This window comes from Desmodus rotundus, chromosome 3 (assembly GCF_022682495.2).
Source record: "Desmodus rotundus isolate HL8 chromosome 3, HLdesRot8A.1, whole genome shotgun sequence".
Taxonomy (NCBI): Eukaryota; Metazoa; Chordata; class Mammalia; order Chiroptera; family Phyllostomidae; genus Desmodus; species Desmodus rotundus.
In genome coordinates, this window is record NC_071389.1 from 43,118,584 (window position 1) to 43,136,346 (window position 17,763).

At 46.5% G+C, this 17,763-nt stretch overlaps 1 protein-coding gene across 4 annotated transcripts in view; it reads right to left on the reverse strand.

The window, feature by feature from the left end:
- KANK4 (KN motif and ankyrin repeat domains 4) overlaps positions 1–17,763 on the reverse strand; it is a 64,923-nt gene that overhangs the window by 33,863 nt on the left and 13,297 nt on the right. Inside the window, exon 2 of one of the 4 annotated variants that reach the window (XM_053920698.2) lies at positions 2,668–2,889. The exons of 1 other annotated variant lie outside the window; for it this stretch is intronic. The gene's annotated coding sequence lies outside the window, so the exon portion shown is untranslated. Of the gene's footprint in view, positions 1–1,487; positions 1,676–2,663; positions 2,890–17,763 lie in introns of those variants that run through there. 2 more of the 4 variants (XM_053920699.2, XM_045199546.3) reach the window with 2 other exon arrangements.

Consider the following 17,763-nt stretch of genomic DNA (forward strand, 5'->3'; position numbering starts at 1 on the left):
TCCCTCCCTTCCCCTCTCTCTAAATAATAAAATCTTTAAAAGAAAGTACTCTATGGAGACCACTAATGGTTCTCTTAGACTTATATTTTAGTAAAATTACCATTCCAAAGCTATGGAAATTAAGATGAGCTGACATCTAACTCTCTGAAGAGGGCTCAGCAAGCTTTTATACAGGAAGGAAAAGAGGGAAATGTCACACCCAAATCATGCCACTTCCAGCCTCGACCCACCCCAGGCTTCTCCACTGTGGGCACTGACCCTTGTGGTGGGCAGTTTAGAATTTAGCTAAGGAGGTTTTCTTTGAATGAGTGGATGTTTGATGTGACTAAGTGAGTGGAACTGGGGAATAATTGCCACACAGATACATACGGCTTCATTTGCAATACAACAGAATGTGAAAAACAGCTTTGTTGGACAGAATTCCTCTTTGAATTGGAATTTTGCTATCTTCTGGAACATTTAAAATTTTGACATAAAGCAGTTTATTACTTGCTCTATAAAGCTGTATCCCAGTGTTCGGAACCTTGCACTATCTGGTGTTGTTATGTAACTTTTCATTTGTTTCTGGGCTATCCCAGGAGCAAGGACGCCCAGCTAGGTCCCAACTTCTCTCATTAGCCCAGTCTTCTAGGTGTTTTGAGTATGCATAGCTTTATCCCTCCAGCTCTTCTCCCCTACTAATCTGTAAGCTGGGGAGAGTCAGAATTCTGCAGGACTCATTTCTGTACCCACGTCCCTAGCCCACCCCAACTCCCATAGTCTCACAGGTGGCTGACCCTCAGCCAGGGTATCGCCTGCGAGTTACATGTGAGGAAACAAAGACACAAAGAGGCTATGTGGCCCGGGCAAAGCTACCAAGTTAATTAGGGGCAGGAGAGTTTGTCTGACTCCATCACTCCACACTGCCTCTCAAAGCCAACAGGCAGTGGAGAGGTGGGGACTAGGTTGTCCTTGCAAGAGCCACCAAAGGCAGTCACTGGCAGACAGCAGTGCAGTCCTGACGTGCAACTACCAGGTCACGTTAGAAACAGTTCCAGCAGGGTCCCTGCCCGGGGCACGGGTATCCTCAGGGTCAGCCCAACTCTGCCGTGCATTCTCAGCGCATTGATTTCTTTGAGGATGCCATTTCAGTCTCATTTCTAACCTAAATCCAAATTCAAAGAAACCTTCCTTCACTTCGTCCTGAAACTGAAACCTAGTTCCGTACTTTTGTTCTCGTCAAACCTCTCTTTATTCTGCAATAATAAAAATGCTGTATTTCTTTCCAAAACAGGCTACATGCCAAAATAAATAGCACCTTGGATTTCCCTGAAAAGAAAGCTTGGCTCAAAGCACAGACTTATTGCCACGAGAATTCTTGGAGAAGTCAACCTTACAAAGTCAAATATTTAGCAAGGTAGTGCACCAGACAGTGAGACTGTCAACCCGCGCACAATCACTTGCAAAGACAAAGCACTCTCTCCGAAAAAAGAAAAGATTACCCATACCTCGTGCAGGTCCTGCCAAAATGATGAGAGCTTCCCCGTCCCAGGGCCCCTTGCCTCCAAGGGTCCATGTCCCCTGTGCTAAGAAGCAGCAGGCATCTGACCGTGCTGCAGCCAGACACCCGGGGAGGTGAAGTACTCCTGAAAAGGATTCTGCCAACTGAGTTCTCCAGCCGGCTCACTTCCTACCAACCCAGGAAACAAAGAGATAACTCACGCTCAATAAACGACATATGAATGCAATCTCATTAACTCCCTTTCCACATTTTTCGGCGAGTGTCTGTCACTTTTGCCTGCATTGCAGCAGCTGAATGTGGAGCTTCACAAAGAAGAGGAAACTGTCACGAGAAAAGCTGGGACCACATTACCTTCCCTTGGCATACCTGTCCCCCCAACCCCCGCCCCCCGCCATAGCCTGGAGCAGGAGGAATGGCCCCCTCATGGAAAGCGAGGTTCCAGCGTGGGTCGAGGGAGGTTGGGGCTGCTGCTGGCGAGTTCAGCTCAGTAGCGTTGGCTCCCCAGCTGTTGGAGGGTTTGGTCAGGTGATCTGTGACCTTGATGGAAAAGCAAATACTGACTTCCTTTTCACTCAGGGGCACAGGGGAGTGGGGTCAGGAGGGAATTCAAGGCTCGTTGAGCTGATATTGGATCTTGCCGAAAAAGGAAAAAAGCTCAAATCCTTCCATTGAAAGTTAGTTCCCAGAGCTGCTGCCACTTCGGAGGACCACATCTAAAGACACCAAAGCAGCACACGCCTCTTCCCCTGACTCCCCCAAATCTAGGTGCTCATCTGGGAGGTCCTAAATAATTATGCCTTTCCTCCTTCCTTCCCATAGCTGTTGTGGCTCATTAACAAAATCGCTCCTAAGGAGGACACAGCTTCCTTAAGAGTTGAAACCCTCCAGTCTTGCACCTCCTTCCTGGCTCTGCCTTAGAAACTTCCTCCCTCACCGGCCTCCTGCGGTCCCACAACCCCGCGAAGCTTCTGCGAGCAGCCCCCAGACCGCCTGCTGCCCTGATCGTTCAGTGTCTGGGAGTCTGTGGGGCAGAGCCGGAGACAGAAACAATGACCGGTGAGTTCCCCTGGAAGCGCCGGCTTCCTGCCGCTCTACCAGTCCGCTGCCCCGAGCGCTGAAACGCACCCAATTCCGCAGAAAAAAAAAAAAAAGCAGAAAGTACCTACTGTAAGGATCCAGCTCCAGGTACGGTTTTTAACTGCAACGCAGACCAGGGATCTCAAAGAGGCGGATGCTGGAGCCAGGGAGAAGGCAGCTGAGAAGGAGGAAGGTCTCGGTGTCCCAGGCAGGCTCGGTGAAGAGTCCCAGCCAGCCCAATGCGGTCGCAGCTCTTTGGAGCAGAGGCAGGTGAGAGGCACTGCTGTCCAAATCCAGCACCACCCTTACACCTGAAGGAGATGGGGGGATGGGGTGCAGGTGCTGTCAAAGGGGGGCCAGGAGGTCCTCTGGGCTCCCGAATGCAGGGTCAGGAGTACAGAGACCTTCTCCCCTTGCCTTTCTGTGGCTCTAGCTAGAGGAGGCTGCCCTAGAAAAAAAAGCCTGTTACTAAGATAGTCGAAGCAGCTCTGACCTTCACAGCGTGCCCGTCGAGATGTGCTTGCAAAGGCCAGGGCAGATTCCTGTCTAACTCACACTGAAATTGCTGCCAGAGGCGGAGTGTCACCCCGAAATGCTGCCTGCATCCAGCCCAGCCCAGTTGGAAAGCACTTTCCACCCTGGTCCCCTTTATCCTCACACCAGCGTCAGGCAGCCAGATGGGGATGGCACCTCATCGCATAGCGGAAGGAGAAAGTGAGAGACGGGCAGTCTCAGGGACTTCCCGGCCGAGTCTGGCTGAAAATGAAGATTCCTGGGGCAGGGCCCTGTGTTGTCCCTACTACACCCCATCACAGTCCTCCTTTCCCTTGTAAGGTTCTACAGCCTCTCGCTCAAGAGAGAGGCAGAGACACTGACTGAAGGGCACGGGGTGAAGTGAGGGGCAAGGCTGTGGAAGACCGACGTTGGCTCTTCTCAACCGCTGAGTATTTTTCTGTTTACTGGGTACACAGACCAAACCATCAGAATAAAAAAAAATCTGAAATGTATCTTAAACTCTGAGGTTCTATGAAAAAATATGTATACTGAAGAGCAGAATACCTCTCTGATAGATTTAAGATGGCCATTGACCATCCTCTCAAATTGGCTAGAGAGTGCCTGGAAGCACAGGACGTCCCACCCGACGCTGAGTGAGAATCAGCCCTCCGTTCAATCAGCCCCGTGGCTTTTCAGCTGCTCACTCTTCCCCTCCGGTCTACTATGGGACGAAGGGAAGAGTTCTCTTTTCCTCTCCCAGAATACAGTCTTCTCTGTGCAGGACAAACAGGTGAGAGGCTTACTTCTAGAGCTGCACCTTTCCTGCGAGACCCAACATGCTGCCAGAAACACTGGCCAGCCAGTTCCCGCCTGTGCTCCAGACTCTGCTCAGCACCCCTCCAAGTCCAGGGGCCACCCTTCCTGCTGGCACTGCCCCTGTCTGCCCTCTCCTGCGGCAGGCATCACCCTGGTTCCTGCCTTTGTGTCTGTCTCCCCAGCAAGCACTAGGCGAGATGCGCCGCAAAGTTTGTGAAACTGAACTTATCCACAGTCCTGATGCCTCTAAACCCAGGTGACCGTCAGCACCAAGGGAGCACCTCTGCTTTTCCATCAGTGCCCAGGCCTCTCATCCAATTAAAAACGATGGTAGAATGAGGGAAGAAAGCACCAGCCCCCTAGCAGGGCCACGGATCAGTTTGGCTCAGACGCCAGGACAGAAGGCCCTCAGGAAAACACACTCACAATCCCCAGCGCCCCCAGGCCTCTTTCTGGAGAGAAGTGGCACTTTCAGTTCTGCAGGTTCTGCAGGGACCACTGTGCTCACTGCCCACGTCTCTAAATAAGAGGAGGAGAGATTCTCCTGTCTTTTGTGTCTTTCTAACTTGTCCAGTCCATTCATTTAACTCCATGGTCAAGCAAGGAGGTAGCCAGAACAGGGAATATTATCCTACGTTTTCTAGATGAGAAAACAAAGTTCGCTCTATAAGTTACGAAGATTAAAAAAGGCAAAGCCTCAACTCAAACCTAGATTTTTCTGTCTCCCAGTCTAATACCTTCTCCTCTAAATCACACAACCTGACCTGGGCGTGCAGGTGAATACAGGAGACACACGAATACAGGATGTAAGCTTCAATGCTGGTGCCGTCTGAGCAGAAGTGACCTCACATGGAAGGAAGGCCTCCATGGGAAACCCCAACAACTGTCTCTAGGGGAGTCTGTGCCTCTTTGGTGGGATCCCCTCCATGGCCTCTGACTCTTGCCATGTCTGGGGTACCACCATATCCCCACCCCTCTGACTCGTTCAGACACACGTCTTAACACCAGCAGCCAACTGCATGTTACCACCAAGCCACCTGGAGCATCCCCTGGAACAAACATATATATACAAGAACTTTTCTGGCAGTCACCAACCCTCGCTTGCCTAAGAGGGTTGACTCCTTTTGCAGTTTAAAAACCTTCCATTTCTGCCCTTTCTGTGCTCCAATGGGGAAAAGGTGGACTGTCCAAGTCAGGCAGGATGGGTGCTAGGCAAGTGGGAAAAGGAGAGGAACTGTCTTAAGAATGTGCCTTCCATCTAAGTGGTGCTTTAGGCTTTTGCCCTTTGCTCAGGAACAGCTGTCTGTGGCTTGTGTGATTATGCAGGGCTGAGGAGAAGCCCCTTTGTTAGGTACAGGTGCTGCTGAAATAGAGCCCCTCGGAGCAGACAGGTTACGGCCACGGCCATTCTGACAGAATGCAGCTGCAAAGAATGGAGAAAAGAAGTCATGCGTGTTAGGCCTGTGGCTGTAGCAGTCCCGGGAGGCGGAAATCAGCAATTCTAACGACTGACCCTTTACAGCAGACGAAAATTTCTCAGGGAGGAAACAGGGCCAATTGCAGGAAGAGAGGAAGCAGCACTCAACACGTGCAAAGGCATCATCCCTCCCTCCAGTTAGGGCCTTCCAGAAGGCTCTTAGTCTTTGACTCAAACACACTAACGTCAAGATGCCAATAGACAAATGAGGAAGGGATGAGAGCAGGCAATTCAGAAAAGAAGAAATACCAGTAGTTAATATTGAAAAAGTGTTTAACCCCATGAATTAATAACCCAACAGATGCTACATAAACATCGAAATGTTCTTCATTTACCCTACACTGTGCCAGCCACCCTAGATCAGTGCAAACACTGTCCGGTTGGATTCCCACAATAGCCCTGTGAAACAGTTCTGTTATTCCCATCATCCAAGGACGAAGCTGAGGCTTGAGCAGTCGCCCAGGTACTGAGGGTGTCGGCACTAAGATGAGAATCCAGTTAATGTGCTGCTCTTAACCACAGCACATCAGAGACTCTCTTACAAGTTAAAAAACTTTTTTTCATTAAAGAAAGATCTTCAGTGTTGCTAAGAGTATGGTGAGAACAGGACACATCCTCCGCAGTCGAGGCCGCTGCAGCCAACAGGAGCTGCACATGAGACACAGGCCGGCATGCCCGTCACTGCCTGCGTGCTCCAAGGCGCGGGCTCGGTCTGTGCAGGTACACACGCAACTTCAAAATCACATGCAATCGAATACAATGGGGATGTAAGGGGATGAAAAAGGTCACATGTATTTTCTTGGTCTAAAAAGATCATTCCTATTAGGATTGATATATTCTTAGAAAATAAAAAATAAATTACCTGGGGGAAAAAGGTGGGAAATTACCAATCAATATCCTACCACCTTGATACTAACTTCATGTCCACCTATTCTGCATATTTTAACACAATTGACAAAAGCAAGTTCTGTGGTGGTTAAGAGTCTGTGCTCCAAGCCAAGCAATCCCAGCCCTGCCACTGACTGTGTAACCTTGGGCAAATTACTTAACCTCTCTGTGCCTCAGCTGCTTAATCTGTAAACTAGGAATAGGAATGCACCCTACACATCATGGATCTGTCAGGACGATTAAATAAGGTGATAATACGTGTCCATCACTTAGAACAGAGGGTCTGCATTAATCTATAATAAATATATTAGCTTTTAATATAATTAATATACATTCAATTATGAATTCAACTTTGTATTTAAAATTCTATCACAAACCCATTTTGAAATACAGTTATACTTACTTTATAATGATTACTATACATGGCTCTGCAAGATTCTACTGACTTAGGCCTTATTTTCCAAACCCACCAACTACCTCCTGGAGGTCATTCCACCTTATTTGAACTCTCCCTTCAACACTACCAGATCAGCCGGCCTGATAGGCTGGCCTCAAGGCAGGTCTCCAGGGAGGTCCCAATTCTCAGTGGCTGGAAGTCAACTGGCACAAATGATGCTGAATGGTTAAGAGCACAGAGTCTGAGGTAAGACAAACCAGGTTCAAATCCTGGCTCTGTGACCTTGAGCAAATTTCCTTATTCAACAAGAAGCCAACTCAGTACATGTGCGTGAGGACCCCAGGAGACAAGGGATATAAAATGCATGTGTCCATGCTCAGTTTGTGAGAAACACTCGATAAATCTTGGCTACGATTATGATTCTTTTTTTAACACCCACAGTGTTTTAAGCAAGGAAAGGGCCAGGATCATGCTTGGTTTACTATCACCCTGTTCTTAACAGTTGGCATGGCAGAAGTCAACAAAAATGTGTTGAATCAATGAATAAATGAACAAATAGATGTATCATAGAGACTATCACAGCTGGAAAGGGTATTTTAAAAGCATCTTTATTTAGATATAACCCACATGCCATACAATGTACCCATATAAATTGTACGATTCAATAGTGGTAGTATATTCAGAGTTGTGCAAACATTTCCACAACCTAATTTTAAAAATTGTGTTAAAATACACATAACATAAAAGTTACCATTTTTACCACTTGTAGATGTAAAACTCAGTGGCACTAAATACATTTACAATGTCGTGTAATCATCACCATCATATATACCCCAAACGTTTTCGTCATCTCCAACATAAGTTCTGTAACTCACCGGACAATAACTCTCCATTCCCTCTGGCCCCCAGCCCTGGTATTATCTATTCTACCCTTCGTCTGTATGAATTTGCATATTCTAGGTACCTCACGTAAGGGGCATCGTACAATATTTGTCCTTCTGTGTCTGGCTTATTTCACTTAGCATGTTGTCAAGGTCCAGTCAAGTTGTGGCATGCATAAATTTTCATTTCTATGGTTGAATAATATTCCATTACATGTGTGTAGCATATTTTGCTTACCCATTCATCTATCAGTTGACACTCGGGTTTCTTCCATCTTTTTTGGCTGTTGTGGATAAGGCCACTGTGGACAATGGTGTACAAGAATCTATTCAAGTTCCTGCTTTCATTTATCCTGGGTATACATACCTAGCAGTGAAACGGCTGTGTCATATGGTTATTCTGCTTACCTTTTTGAGGAACCGCTGAACTGTTTTCCAAAGCAGCTGCATCATGTTATATTCCCACCAGCAATGCATGAGGGTTTCAACTTCTCCGTATCTTAAACACTTTTATCCCATCAAAAAATTATGATAGCCGTTCTAGTAAGTATAGTAGGAGTGAAGTGTTATCTCATTGTGGCTTTGATTTGCATTCTCCTGATGACTAGTGATTGTTGAGCATCTTTTCATATGTTTATTGGCCATTTGCATATCTTCTTTGGAGAAATGTCTATTCAAGTCTTTTGTCCATTTGGAACTGGGATGTTCGTTTTTAATGTTGTTGAGTTGTAAGAGTTCTTTATATGTACTGACCACTGACCCTTTATCAGATATTTGATTTGTGGGTATTTTCTCCCATTCTGTAGAATAACTTCAGGCTTTCTTGTGAGTGTGCTTTGATGCACAAAAGTTATTAATATTGATCCAGTCCAACTGATTTATATTTTCTTTTGTTGCCTGTGCTTTGGTATCACATTCATGAAATGTTGCCAAATTCAACATCATAAAGGTTTTCCTCCATGTTTTCTTCTAGAAGTTTTATAGTTTCATCTCTTAAGTTTAGCGTATTGATCTATTTTGCGGTCATTTTTGTATATGGTTTAAGATAAAGGTCCAGCTTTATTCTTCCGCATATAAACATTCAGTTTTCTCAGCACCATTTGTTGAAAAAACCATAATCAAATTTTAGGACATTTTCATCATCCCCAAAAGAAGCCCCATACATAGAATTTCATTTTTATAAAGGAACTAGCAACATAATAAGTGGGTTTTTGAGAGTTAATAAACAAAAAACAGTTCATCGCAAGAGTTTACTGAGAACATTCTCTGTTCTACAAAGACGTGTGACCTCCCTCTATCATTAAACAGCAGGGCAAGACTCCTGCGTAAGCACACAGGCCAAGGGCTGGACTTCCTGCAGTTCTCAGCAAGGGTGATTTGCTGTTAGTGCAGAAGACATTTGTTGTGCTTTTCCTGGCCACCCAGCACATTGTGAACATCCTTCCTGTGCTTGCTTTGTTTCCTTCCGTTGGAGTCCCACCTCTCCAGGGGTGAAATGAGAATTAACAGTACCAGCCTCCTTTACGGCTAGGACTCAGTCATGACCCTGAGCTCAGCAGGCAGAGGCACCCAGGCCAGACCTCAAATGGAAAGAAAGTGCTCTGAAAAAGGAAACGCTACAAGCAAGTGATTTGAGGGAGGGTGGTGGGATGACCTGACATCCTTTGATGGATACCTCTTCTATGCAAGTGCTCTAGAATCAGTCCTGTTGTTTACAACTATGACCCTTAACTGCTACAATGAAGCATCAGTGTTAGCTTGATTTTTTAATTGCTTCTATTCTATTAATTTATGTTATTTGTTCGATTACTTTTAGGAGTTTCCATTGTTTTGTCCTGAGTATATACTGCATGACCGTTTGGTTATTTTTCTCTTCCCCTTTCATCCTTTGTTATTACCATATTCTCTCCCAATGGAAAGTGGAAATGAGTGGGCTTGGTGGGCCACAAGGTCTTTTGCTTGGCGGAACTGGGCCATGGTCAAAATAGTTTGGGAACCACAACTTGGAGTAAACCCAGGAACTCAGCTTCACTTCCTCCCTCCTGGGTCACTTCAGTGAAAGCATCTCAAGGGTAGGCACAGACATGCCCTCCGCAGTGGGACACCCCTTCCCCCACCCTCCTTGGGCAACCCCCACTCCCAGCTTCGTTGTCCCTGGTCAGACTCCAGCAGAAGCCTTCACAGGCATCAGCCTGTCTTCAGAGCACAGGTTGCAGGTGCAAACGCTTTAGGACTTGCGTGGGCTGCGGCATCTGCCTTTTGGGTTGGGAGGAAGATTTTTCTTGGCACGGCCTGCACATTCAGGAAAGTCAGTTAAACCAAACTGAGCTTGGTAAGTAATTTCCAGATGCCTGCGTGGAGCCAATGATGTTTCCAGATTTTTCCAGTTATAAGGCCTTTTATTACTATTTCAGAGTCCCACCTGGCCCCCTAGCAAGCACAGTGTAAAGAAGAGCAGGCATATATGTGACATGTGTCAAACAAGGATGATGAGCCCTCAGCCTCAGCAGCATGCGGCTGGAGGAAGGCTGGAGGCATCCTCAGAGATAAACAAGTGAGAGAAGGAGAGCTCTGGAAACCTCTATCAACTTCGCCTTTCCCTTGAAGGAGATGGGGTTTGTTGCCAGCATACCACCTGGCAAAACAAAGGGAGATCATATACTGTTCTGGTTTGGGTGTGGGTTTTATTTTCACATGGGTAAAGTCACTAAGGAAAGGTGTTTCTGAAATTCACGTTCCATGTTTGTATCACCCTATTGCAGCTCAAAGGTGTCCAAAGTGACTGGGCACTTGGAGCATAGCAAAGACGACTTTTACTAGGTAACTCTAAATTAAGTAAGTAAGTAAACTCAGATCTTTTCTTCCAGCCATACTGTGGGGGGTTTTCAAGTCAAGGCACCTCTTTTCATGCTTCTGGGTGTCCTCGAGCGCACCAGCACAGTGCCTTGCAGATAGTGAGTGCTCAATGAGTCCTGCTGATTCTCTAATGTTGGGAGCAAAGAATATAAAACAGGACCTTGTACATTATCTTCATTTACTAATGGGGAGACTGAGGCTCAATGACTTGCCCATACGGTTCATCAAGGCCAAGATCAGATTCTGCATTCCAGACTCCTGATCCCATGCGTCCCTTTGTAAATGTCACACTGAGGGGACTGCTCTGCAGTGTGGGGCTGCAAGCCACCCGAGTGCTGGTTTGTCTGAGAAAGAACACCGTGGCTGGCGTCTCCAGTTTAAACATGGGGTAATGATGTTATTGTGGTCCAAGAAAGCCAACCAAGATATTCTGGTTGGTGACCTTTGCTGCAGCCTCTGGCTACAGGGGAGTATGATGCACCACAGTAGTAATAGAAGCACAGACTCTGTACTGAGTCCTTTGCCCATCCTCACTCAGCGCTGGGATAGCACTGTTGAGACTCCACTGTGAATGCGGTAAAGATGGCTGCTTGGCGACCCAGCCTCAGCTAAGTGTGTGATCAAAGAAACAGGAGTTAAGTAGGAAAAAATGAACTGGAGGCAATCCAAACATCCACTGCAGTCTCTAGAGAAAACATCAAAGGGGAAGTGCATTCTTACCACAAAGCAAAAGTCTCACATTTTTTCTTTCCTATCTCTGCTATTCCAGCAATGCAACTGCTCCAGAAGCAGTGTGCCCTGCTCCCCACCATCGCTTCTGTCTGACTCTTTACTCACTCAACTCCCTCACCTCTGGCATCAACTCGCCCATCCTCCCAGCCTCTCCCTATCCAAGAATCCCACTATCGGCTCCATTTGTCCAGAGCTTTCTCGTGACTGGGTGACCCAGTCTACATCATAATTGAAGGGTAACAGCCAAGCAAACTACACCAGAAAGTTTTTAGAAGGGAATTACATGAAGGTTCCATTGAGCCATAGGCAAAAAAAATCGTTTGTTTTTTTTTTCAAGATTTCATTTATTTGTTTTTAGAAAGAGGGGAAGGGAGGGAGAAAGAGAGGTCAAGAAACTTCAATGTGAAAGAGAAACACCAATTGGTTCTCATATGTACCCTGACCAGGAATGGTACCTGCAACCCAGGCATGTGCCCTGACCTGAGATCGAACCTTTTGCTTTGTGGTGCTTTGTGGGACGACGCCCAACCAACTGAGCCACACAGGTCAGGGCAAAAAAAAGTTTTGAATATTCATGTGTCTATGATTTTATCCCCCCACACACACCCATTTTACAGATTAGAAAATTGAGGAATAATAACAAGAGTGAATTTTAATATTATATTGTTATACTAATTATGAATCAGATACTGCCCGATACTATACAAATGATATCTTACTTAATTTCACAATAACCATAGTAGGCAGGTGTTATTACAGCCTTTCCCTGAGACAAGATCAGGGCACAAAGCTAGTAAACAGCGGGGCTAAAATTCTAATTGAGGTGTGTCTGAATCTCGAGACCCAGCTCTTAACCGCACGCTCTCTCTCAGATTCTCCTTGCGTGACTGTCTGTGAGGTTGCCAGTGGAGTTTAAATAGAAAGAGAAGGAACCATCTAGAAGGATTTAGTGTAAAATTCTATCACTAGAATTTCACTATTCTATGCTCGTTAAATACCAGATGATTATTAAAATATAAACATTTTCCGGACATGCAGTAGGTCTATAAATAAGATAAATTTATTTGCAAAGGAATAGACTAAGAAATGCAGTGACTTTCTAATTAGCTTAAAATTATTTAATCGATACAACACAATTACTTTTCAAATAAATAATCTTTGAAAGTTCCAAGGAGTCTTGAGGCGTTTAATTGCTATTTAACCAGATAGGAGCAGTCAAGTTACACAGATATCAATTTTAGAGAAAATGCTCTTTGCAGCTCTAGCACTCTGTCAAAATTTCCATTAGAAAGATGTATTTTCAGGCCAGATACAAGGGTTTTAGGTTACAAGTTAGTTTCATTTCTCTGTTGTTCACCAGCGCATGGTGGGAGAGGGGGAGGGGCCAGAGAGGCTGACTCAAGGATCCATGGAGAGAGAGGTGTACCTCTGCGCCAGGGCAGCGGTTTCCCCGAAAGTAGGAGGATGCTACTGCCAATTACTCCACTGAGCAAATCAGGGTTGGACTTGGGTCCCTTGCTCCCTAATGGCTCCAGCAAATATAAACCATGGGCCACCTTGGGCCAAGTCTTGAACCAGGAGTTTGCCTGGATCCCACTCATACCCAACACACCTCCTCTCAGGACCCCGTGAAATGAAAGCAATAGACTGTAAAGGAGCAAGCAATGGAGACAAAATCCGAACCTCTCTGGCAGGAGTCTGTGTCTCCTGGTCTTTAACAAGCTCTCCAGGTGATTTTCATGTGCACTGAAGTTTGAGAAGTCCTGCTCTAACCTACTTTAAATATGTTCTGTAAACTATATGTGTATACATCTGCTAAGATGTTGTTAAAATGCAGATGCTGATTCAGCAGGTGTGAGATGAAGCTGAGAATGTGCGTTTCCAACAGGCTCTCAGGAGATGCCGATGCTGCTGGCCCCAGCACCAAGAAGCCAGGCGTGTGATCAGGGTGTCTGTCTGGTTGGGAAGGGATGGGAAAGAGTCCAGTAGACCTCGGCACAATTCCTAGCTCCAGTGCTTGCAAGCTGTGTGACCTTGGCCACATCTCTCTACCTCTTCGAGCCAGATTCCTCAGCTATGAAAGGGTATAAAACAGGACTATGCACTTTTAGGTGGCAGCATGCCTATACTTAACACAGCACTTGGCATGTAGGAAGCGCTCAAACAGAAGCTGTGGTTGCCCTTGTTTCTCAGAGAAGGAGGAAACCAGTAAGTGCTCAATAATCGTTCGTTGTTTTACTATCAATAGTTATTGAGAGTTGCCATATGGCATGATAGGCACTGTGCCAAGTTGCACAATATTATCATTTCCTCTGCCCAATGGCTCTATATGTGAAGTCAGGTATCATTTGTTCTGTCCTGAAGATTAAGAAGCCAAAGCCCAGAGAGGTTTCGTAACTTGGTCTAAGTCACAAAGACAGTGAAAGGCAGAGCTAGGGTTGAATTTAGGTCTTCCTGCCTAAACTTCTAACCACCTAGGCTGAGGCATGGTTCTGTCCACACCTGTCAAGAAAGCCAGAGTGGAGGGAAGGGGAGTAGGAGGTGGTATGACACCCCGGTTGTAGAGGTGGAAGACAAAGGCAGACAATGGCCTGGAGGCGGGAATGCTGAGCTGCAGGGGGACATCAGGCTCAACAGAAGGAGCAGGGCCCTTTCCACAGGACTGGGACACCCACTAATCAGGAGATAGAGCCTGAAAGAGACAAAGGAGGACGCGCCCTAGTGCTTTGCACCCTGCTGAGCCACAGGAGCGCTCCTTGAAGATACAGTTGGTGTGCATACAAATAACTGGTGGATTCATAGATTCATTAATATTTGGAAGGCAGCAACTGATTTGGAACTGGTGAGCAGGATGTGTTGAAGTGGGGGAGAGATTTTCACATCTGGACTGTTCTTCTTTAAAAAGGGAGCAGTTCAAAAACAGAAGAATAACAGGAATATTTCCCTTGGAGCACAGCCAGTGCGCACAATGCCTCCTTTTCTTCCCAGGGCAGAAGGCGTTTGGGGTCCAGCCCCTTGGTGGGTGTGTACAGCCCGGAGCCTGCCTGACATACTTACCCACTTGTGCTCAGGAGCACAAAGCCCCCTGCCTGCCAAGCCAAACACAAATGCCTCCTTCACCAGCCCTGTGCTGTGTGTGGTTTCAGCTGCCGTGGCTTCTGAAAGTGCCCCCTCCAGGGCCAAAGTGAGGCCCTTGTGGCTGGGTCTCTCCACTGCCATTTGGAGACAATCATCCAGTTGCCCTCACAGGCCACGAGGCATGAAGTTAAACAGCCAGGCAACTCGAAGGGAGCACGGGGAGCCTTTTTGTTAAAAAATTAGCCTCTACAGATGGTGTTCAATCAGCCATTCATCAGAAATTATTGTTCAGGCACAGGGTTAGGGTCTGTGAATTCATGGATTAACAAGACTGGATAAAGACCCTTTAAAAAAAATCACAGTCCCAAATGGGAGGCAGAGACCTAAATCAGGACACCGGTTTCACAGAGGTGGGTGAAGGCATTACGGAGGACCACGAGAGCATCACAGTTGTGGCATCTGAGCTGGGCTCTGAACAATGAACAGAAGCACACCAGGCAGACAGGGAAGTGGCGCTCCAGCTCAGAGATGACAACATGCACGGTGGGTTTGACCAGTGACCCAGGCTCAGAGTTCAGGGCCCAGGTGGGGAAGGCAGGGGCTGGAGGTCAGCTCATTTTATTCTGTAGAGAGTAGGAAACCAGCAAAGATTCTTCAGCAGAGGAGAAACAAGACCAAGATCAGGTTTGGACACAACTCTGGCTGAGGTGAGGGGAATGCATCCCCACAGCCTGGCCCATTAGGAGGGCATAAATATTTCAGAATTGAACAAATGATTTTGAGAGGGAGGAGAGAGTAGCAAGTCTGATGAAAGGTCTGGCCAGACCTAATGCTTTTACTAGCTGCTGCTTTTATGTCTTTTTTAAAATTTCTTTTAAGAGAACAGCAGCTTTTCTTCTCCTTTATTGAACCATCACAAATGTATATAATCTGAGATTACAGGCATAATTACATAATGTTTTATACTGTTAGCAGTTTCCTGAATGTTGGCTTTGTCTTCTAGAGTAATTTTGTCAGCTCCTTAAAGCCCAGAGCAGTGTGTTTGTGCTCTCTCTCCATTGCCCAGCAGCACCTATCATGTGTTAAGTACACAGTAGGTCCCAGGTAAACAGACCATGAAATACATTCATGGAGTATAAGAGCTGACAGGCTCTTGCAATTAACTGATCCAACTCACTCATTTTACAGATGTGGAGATTGAGACCCAAAGTTCTCAATATGACTCATCCAAAGACATATGCACAGTCCTACCTCTAGACTCTGGCATTTCACCGCAGGGACCTGGGCTCAGTCAAGATTTTCAAATCCTAACACCAAGTGTCAAGGCTTCTAGCCATGAGCCCAGAGAGCAGCAGGGGAACAGAACAACAATATAAAACAATAGAGGGGCAGAAGAATGTGTTCCTGTACATACATGGTATTCAGCTTCCAATCCTTATTCAGCTCTGAGAAGAGCATAGCCTGGTTCTAGAACTGCTAGAGGCAGCACAACATAAGGTGGGCCTGAGTTTGAATCCCAACTCTGCCACTTACCAGTTGTGTCTTAAGCAGGTTCCCTAAATTCCCCAGCCCCAGGGTTCACATATGTCAAACAGGAAAAAACACAATTTTCTCTTCAAGGGTTGTATAGATTAATTGGGGTGAAGTATATAGAATGCTTATCATGGACCCTGTAGTGGAAATTAAAAGGTGATGAACTAGGGAGAAAGGAAGAAAGAAAACACCAGGATTTGGCAGCCAATGGGCCCTTTGGTTCCTGGGCACTTACTTTAGTTCAGGCACTGGGTCAGGGAGGAGGAGCAGGGTGTCGAAAACTCCAGGGTTTCTAACCAGGGTAACTAGAGATGGATGGGGACACCAGCTGAGTTAGAAAAACAAGGGGAGAAGAAGGAAGATGGATAGTTTGTCCTTGGGCACGTCTGACTAGGAGTTCACCCACAGAAAGGGGGTGACCCAGAGAGACAGTGGCCCAGCAGACAGCTGAAAGGTGGGCGTGGGATAAGAGAGGAACCTGAAGACTAGTGGTGTCGACTCTAGGGTCATCCATCCAGCGCAGGCACTGCACAGGTGAGGTGGGGGTAAGGAGCAAGAGCGAGCAGAGGAGGCATGTGAGGAAAACTGAAAAAAGTCACACGTGGGGAGCAGATGTGGAAGAAGAACCAGGGTGGCTTACAAGCCGGAAATCCAAAGCGGGTAGGTCTTGAAAAAACTGATGAGGCCAAGCTCAGCTTCCATGGCACAGGGGAATGTTACCAAGGGTTGACAAGATGGGAGGAGCAGCAGGTGGGGCTACTCTGCTACTTCAGTGGACTTCAGGAGAGAAATGGGCAGCCACTCAAGGGAGGAGAAAGGTGAGCATGTTTGCAGGCCAAGGGGAAGAAGCCAGGAAAAGGGAGTGGACTGAGATGCGAGAAGGAAAAGGTGGCATGAGAGCCGACCTTGACTCTAGACACAGTGCTGAAACATGCAACAGAACTGAAATTAATCGTCACCATTGGTGATTTGATGAGTCACATTTTGCATCTGAGAAACTAGACCCAGAGAGGCGAAATCCCTTACCCAAGTTGCTTACCCAAGTTAGCAACAGGCAAAAATGGTATTTGAAGCCAGAATAATTCCCAAATGGCCAGAACTAGGGCCCTCTCCTGCAGCACCCACTTCAGGAGCTTTCAGCCAACAATTAGAAAAGGAGGGAATATGATACACCAGGACTCTCATGGCTCCAAGCCAGGAAATCCAGACTTGTCCAATTTTTGCTGTGCGAGTTTGGTCCTGTCACAACTTCTCTGGGCCTCAGCTGCTTCAATTGTCACACAATACCGAAATCTACGGGCTTGTTAGAGGGTTTAATGAGATAACAGGACTAAGAGGCCTTTGTTTAAAATGAAAGAGAAATATTGTAATCTAGAACCAGAAAAGGAAGGAAAGAAGTGAAAAAGTAAAAGTAGGTAGCAGGGAGGGGATGTCACTTGCAAAGACAAGGTGTGAACCCCCCTTCTACTCCGAGGAGCTGACTCTCCACAGGCGAGAAGGTGCCCTGCTGAAGGCCAGGCCCAGGTCACAGCCTTCCTATCAGATATGGCTTCCTATCCACATACCTGGCTTCAGGAATTTTTCTGCAGCTGAGTAAACAAAAGAGAGTCCAGAGAAAACGTCCCAAATAAAACTGAATGCATCTATTAATGAACTGCTTAAGATTTTAATGTTACTCAGCACTGAAAGGAGCATTTTAAATTCCATTGTGAAAAGTTATAAGCCATCTCAGATTCGCTCCCCACATCCGACACCCCACCTCTATTCCTCCTTCAACATGGTGAAGGGTGGAGAATGAGGAATTCAAAGAATGGAAAATGTAAGCAGGGCCTGCTTTCTGCCAATGGTGCAGTGGGCTCTGATCACCCAATACCCAACAGGCTGTGCTGAGCACATCTGCATTTTATTTAACCCTCATTCTAACCTTTGAAGGAAGGAATTATTATCTCCATTGTAGAGAGAGAGAACTGAGGCTCGCTGCGGGGCGCCATGGAGACTCACAACTAGCTCTTTCTATCCTGCAGTGGTTTCC